Raw genomic sequence first — 6936 nt, forward strand, 5'->3', positions numbered from 1 at the left:
GTTAAAACAAAAATGGCAACTCAAAAGCTAGCCCTGACAAAGCTAGTCAATATGTCGTGGGGCTGCGATCTTATACGGGCGAGGCTGTTATATACGGTGGTTATCCGTAGCGCGATCGCCTTCGGGGCGACTGCGTGGCATACTATAAGTGAGGAACCGGCAGGGCCAGCTAAGAGCCTGATGGGGATACAGAACGAGTGCCTCCGGGTAGTCTGTGGCGCCCACAAAGCGACGCCGGTTCGCCACCTGGAAGCAGAAGCAGCAATCCCGCCACTAGACCTCTATCTTAGTGCCCGGGCTGCTAAGTTTGAAGAACGGCTACGGCTTAGCGGGAAGAGAAATCTGCTTCGCAGCGCGAGCGCTAAAGCGTCACATATACTCCGGCAGGATAGGCCGGCGAAGAGGAAGCAGGCGTCGCAGCTACTCCGACCGGCAGGGTACACTATGGAGAAGGAGGCCCGGGGCTCCGAGTGGATGAGTGAGGAAAAGGAGGTCCCGGCTGCCCTCCTCGGCCACTGGAGGAAGAGATGGCTCACCGGAGCAGAGCATCACGATCGCCAGCGACGCGCTATCGCTGAGGAACCGGAGGGCCCTTCGATGCAGATACCGAAAGGGGGCAGGTATTTCGGCCTGAACCGACTGGAGGCGTCTACGCTGTGCCAGATCAGGACGGAAAAAATAGGACTAGCAGCCTTCTTATTCAAGACAGGGGCTTTTGGCGTGTACTCGCCGCTATGCCGCTGTGGCGACGCCCCTGAGACGGCAGAGCACGTAATCCTCTTTTGCGGGCTGTTGGAAGGACCGAGGGAACGATTACGGGCCGCCATCGCACCACGGCCACTATACTCTCGCAGAGACCTCGCAACGGCAACAGGAGAACCAGTAGTTAGTGGGACTATTGTAAGGTGGCTGCTAGGGACGGGTCGGACAGCTTCAAGGCCCAGATAGCATCGATCTTCTCAGGGGGGACTTTGTTGGTAGGTTGAGAACCAACGTAGTATGGTAGTGAACGCAACGCAGTCGCCAATAGGGCGAACCGACGACGCAGCGTATGTATTTAGTCCAGCCATTAGGGCACGGTTTGACATACGGGAGTACTAGTAGAGGTACCGGGGGCTTCGAGCCTACGGCGTATTTAATAATAATATTATTATTATTATATACCTATATACCTAGATATATTAGATCGAGATAGATTTAGCTCGAGCCTAGATCGAGAGGATTATAGATCGATCTAAATAATCTAGTAGGATTAGTAAAGAAGAGATAGATATATAAGGGACTAGACTCCTAGGTATTTTATAGATATATAGTCTCTACTTTAGTAATTAATCTAAGTATTAATCTAACCTATTAGTAAGGTAAACTACCTTAACGACTCTATTCCTAGTTACCCTACTTAGATACTTCAGTTACCCTAGCACTATACTCTATACGTCAGACCCCTATTATATTACTAAAGGACTCCGCAGTAGGGCTTGCTTACTAGCACAAACCCTTACCGACTCTTTAGTGGTTTACGCAGCTAGACTATTAGAGGTTTCGTTACACCCCCATAGGGTTACGTATTAGCATCGCTAATGTAGAGTTGTGACGACTGACACATGGACGATAAGCAGGGACATCCTGACATGGCCTGCCCTGATCTGGACGAGCGCGTTCCCCTTATAATAGGAGAACGGCCAGACATACTTGTAACCCTTTCCTTCTCTTTCTTCCCTAGTTTAGTATTTGTGACGGTTGTCACGTGATTGACCTACACTGGTTTGAACAGATTGATAAGTGGTTGCAGATATCAAAGTCAGGGAGACAGTCTCTTGATATATAGACGAGAGAACAAAAAGAAAAACGTACTGCATGGAAGGAATCATAAACTTCAACCTCAATAACAATGAGCTCGAGGACTCAGTGGCCTCGCGGCTATCGAGGCGACCCCGGAGACTCACCGCTAAAGCTCGCGAAAATTTGGAAGACGTGGCTCGAGATATCGCAAAGGACGTGATCCACGAAGCCACCAAGAAGTTCGCTCGACTTGCAAAAGAGCTACAACAAAAGGACGCCGACAGACAAAAGACTCTCGAGGCATACAAGGCCAAAATAGAATCCCTCGAACAGGAGCTGAAAAGGATGCGCGAGGACCGTGGGCAACCAGACTGCCGCACCTCACAACTCGCACAATCTCGACATGCCACTCGAACAACCCAGGACACAACTGCTAGAAAGCCTCTCGGAACCCCAATAGAGGTCGACCCGACAGTACAATCAACACCAGCCCGTACATACGCAGCGGTTGCAAGGCAACTGAGTAGCACGCCGGCCCACAGCCTAAATGTCACCGCGACGCCACCAAAGAAACTGCCCACGAAAGACCTACGGATTTTCGCCCGGATGCATGAAGATAATAATTTCCGCAGGGAGAGAGCCTACGATATATGCGCTTTTCTCCGTGAAAAGCTGCTAGGAAATGCCCGCACTGCACTAAAGGGAGTCGACCACGTCCGAACAGGACTAGCCCTCTGCCCATCCTCAGTAGAAGGCGCTAAGATCCTGCTAAATAACAGAGAACAGATAGCCACCCTACTGCAAGCCCATAGCGTCGAGCAGAGAGATACCTGGGTTCGAGCATATATCCCCAATGTCCCGTACACTCGTCACTGCCTGATTACCGACGCGGAATTGGAAATCACAAACGGGGAGCTAGAGGAGGAAATCCGACTTGCCACGAAACGGCGCCCGGAAAAGGCCTACTTTTCCAAAAAGGACGAGATGGAAAGACTAGGCACGGTAACGGCCTGGTTCAAGGTAGACGCGGCAAAGCAGATACCGCTCCGCACTAGGCTTCTAGGAGCCAATGTATATATCAATCTACGTCTCCCCAAGGAGAAGAAATCAATTGAATGCCACCGCTGCGGTGGCTTCCACAATGCACGCACATGCACCTGGAAGAGAAGGTGCATGAAGTGCAGCTCCGCAACTCACACAACCGACGAGCACCGGGCCCCTTGCGGAGGCACGGAAGGCCTCAACGGATGTGACTGCCCCCTCAAATGCCCAACTTGCAACGGCCCGCACGCGGCTCACGACCCTGCCTGCCCCGCCAGACCCAAAGTGATCCATGGTACGCTCCAGAGAAGGGATCAAGCGCAGCTCCGCGCTATTCGAGCGGAAGGAGAAAGAGCCTGGAAAGCGGCATCCAGCCTCTCGCATCTCCAAGCCAACAGCGAAAACAACGACTGCATCATAGCAAATGCCTAATAGAACCACGCAGCAAATATCCAAAAAGTTACAGATCATGCAAGCCAACGTAGGCAGGAAGGCGAGTGCACACGAGACGGCACTTAACCTAGCCTACGAAGGCCATATCGACATTATACTGATACAGGAGCCTTTCGTCCGACCACAGGAAAGAAGACTCACCCGAACTCACCCAGCCTACGAGACCTTTGCACCAATAGATGACTGGATTGAAAGCAGACCGAGGGTGATAACCTACATACGCAAAGGGACTGGACTTAGAGGGGAGCAATGCCGACCACTATCTGCCCCATCTACAGACCTACTATTCCTTCAGGTCCTATGTGACCGCCACTACCTACTAACAATCATTAACATATACAACGCACCCCAAGCAGCTTCCCAAGGCGGCAAGGCCATTCAAGATATCCTAGGCCAGTACCACCTTGCTCCGCCAAACCGATATATACTAGCAGGGGACTTCAACCTACATCATCCGAACTGGCAACCAACGACGACGTACACCTCCCCAAAGGCCCAGGACTTGGTCGACTGGGCAGAATCTTTCGATCTCGTACTTACATCGCCAATCGGTGAACCGACACATAGGGCAGGTAACGTCCTAGACCTTTCCTGGGCTTCAGCCTCGTTGCCAGGAGTCTCTACAAGCATCGAAACCTCCCTTAACACAACCTCGGACCACGAAACCTTGCTTACCTGGGTTCCACTCCCAGCGCTGGACAAGTCCAAGCCGACCTTAGGCAAATTTCGGCTGGATACGATGGACGAAGAGCTTTTTCTCAGCACCCTACAACGGAACATACAACCAATAAGAGGGACAGCGAGAACGGCAGACGACGCCGAGTCACTGGACCGCGTAGCGCAACAACTGACAAACGCCCTCATCGAAAGCCTTACAGCCTCCACAAAACGATCCAAAGGACTCCGACAAGGACGTGCATACTGGAACGAAGAATGCAAGCGAAAACATCAAGAATTTACTAACAAAAAGAGGGACACAAGAAGGCTTCAAGCTCTAGGGATAACCCGCTCAGAACACCTGGAGGAGATTGAAGCGCTACGGCAGGACTTCGTCCGGAAACTTCACAAGGCGAAGGACAAATATTGGAAAGATAGAATCGCTGCAGCCTCGACCAGTAAAGAAATTTTTGAAATGGCGGGCTGGCATAAAAGTACGGGAAATTTTTATACCCTGCCATTACGCGACCCCGAAAACTCGGACCGATTCATCTCCAAGCCAGACGAAAAGCGAGAATTATTCGCCCGCGTACTCCTCCGAAACACGGACAAGGCCGGCGATATACCCAGCGAGCTGCGAGCACCGGGACCCGATCCGAAGCTCCCTTTCCCCCGTGTCACCGCAAAGGAAGTCCAAAGGGCTATCCTCCAGGCCGGCAACACCAGCCCCGGAACCGATGGCATTACAACTGCAGCCCTAACAACTGCTTGGCCAGTTATCAAAGAAGTAGTCGTTGCGCTCTTCCGAGCCTGCGTCGAAGTTGGATGGCATCCTACATGTTTCAAAGAGGCAACGCTCGTTATTCTGGCCAAGCCAGGCAAAAAGGATAAAACGGCAGTACGCTCATATCGACCTATTGCCCTCCTATCCGTACTTGGGAAAGGCCTTGAAAGACTTATTGCAAAACGCCTCTCCTGGGTCGCAGTAAAGCACCGAGTCCTGCATAGCCAACAATTCGGAGCGCTCCCACAACGATCGTGTAGCGATCTGATTTCAACTGTAATCCATGATATAGAAACCGCTTGGCAACAAGGAAAATTTACCTCTATGCTGACGATGGACATCAGAGGTGCATTCGACTCCGTCCTACCAGGCAGACTGGCACAGCGCCTCCACCGACAAGGCTGGCCGGAAAACCTGGTACGCTGGGTTTATAGCTTTGCCACGCAGCGAAAGGGGAGAATACGGCTAGACGGGGAAACCGGAGACACCTTTGATCTCGAATGTGGACTTCCGCAAGGATCGCCCGTCTCGCCGATCCTCCTCCTTCTATATGTCAAGCCCCTATTTAAGCTGGGCACCTGCAGACCTGGACGCAAGCGCTCGCGGTTCGGCTACGTGGACGACATAGCTATACTGTCAAGCTCTAGTTCCCTAGAAGAAAATTGCACTATACTGGCCGAAGAGTGGAAAGCAGCACTCGACTGGAGCATGTCTGAGGGTATCACGTTCGACCCCGACAAGACTGAGCTAATACACTTCACAAGAAGAGGGAGAGATGCAAACCCACCCATTACCACTACGCAACAGAATGGAACGATCCACACTGTTCAACCCATCAAAATCGGTGCTGCACTCAGGTGGTTAGGCGTCTACTTCGATAGAAAGCTTAGCTTTAAGGCCCATGTCAAATTCGTCTCAGCTAAAGCTCTACAGGTTGCTAACGGACTCCGGTCGTTAGGAAACACAATCAGAGGGGCCCCAACACGACTACTCCGTCAAGCTGTAATCGCGTGCGTGCTCCCCGTGCAATTCTACGCCTCGGAAGCATGGTGGCCGTCTGCCAGACAGAACAAAAATGGACGCATTATCTCAAACCGGGTCCAATCCCTAGCTGACCAAATGGATCGAACGCAGAATACCGCAATGAGAGCCATGCTTCCTGTATATAGGACCACGCCAATACCGATCCTGCAACGGGAAGCGGCACTACCGCCAGCAGAAATCGCACTCGACGCAAAACTCTATGCGGCTTCTGTTAGATTACACAAACTGGATAGCCGCCATCCCTTACGCAGGAGGCTCAGACATCCTACGGGCCCCGATTCGAGGTTAAGGCGTATGGCGAGCCTAACCCCAGATACTGCAGAATATATAGATCCTCTGCAAATACCGCCCTGGGAGCAGGCTGGCGAATGGACCATCACCCTCGCCAAGATCGGTTATATCCCAGGACAGTCAAAGGAGGAGGCTGCCCGCTCGTTTCTACAAAGGATAAACGAGTTTTCAAAGCGCGATATAGTAATCTATACAGACGGCTCGCTGGCTACCCATAGCGACAGGACCTTAGCTGGAGCAGGCTGGGCTGGTTATCAGGCCGGTAAAAGACTACTCTGCGAGTCCGAACTACTGGGCTCTCAGATAGAGGTATACGATGCGGAAGCCCACGCAGCACTACGGGGGCTTCAGGAGGCTGTAAAGCTTCCGTCCAACAGCATGGCAGATAACGTCCACATCTGCCTCGATAATCTCGCGATTGCGGGTAGGCTCATCTGTCCAAGTCCCGGAAGCAGTCAAGCAAAGTTCACCGCCTTCCAAGAGCTGTCCAAAACCTGGTCACAGAGAGAGCGAAAACCCTGGACATCCCCGGGACAAGTGTATATCTGGTGGTGCCCAGGACACGTAGGCATCCCCGGAAACGAAGAAGCAGATGTCCAGGCCAAAGCGGCCTGTGAGCAACCACCCAAGACACAACACCCGGCCTCATTCGCACATATAAAGAGAATCGCGAGATCCTACACTTGGAAGAGTTTCAACGATCGATGGGCCACTACCTGCCCTCAACAGTATCGAGATCTAGGGATCGCTATCCACCCGCGACCCCCCGAACTTGGCCTGCCCCGGCAACACCTAGGCAGATTACTCGCAGCGAGGTCGCACCACGGGGATTTCGTGACCTACCACGAGAGACTCCAGCATCGCGACGCACTGCTCAACTGCGG

Source organism: Pseudomassariella vexata (assembly GCF_002105095.1).
Source record: "Pseudomassariella vexata strain CBS 129021 chromosome Unknown BCR38scaffold_7, whole genome shotgun sequence".
Classification (NCBI taxonomy): domain Eukaryota; kingdom Fungi; phylum Ascomycota; class Sordariomycetes; order Amphisphaeriales; family Pseudomassariaceae; genus Pseudomassariella; species Pseudomassariella vexata.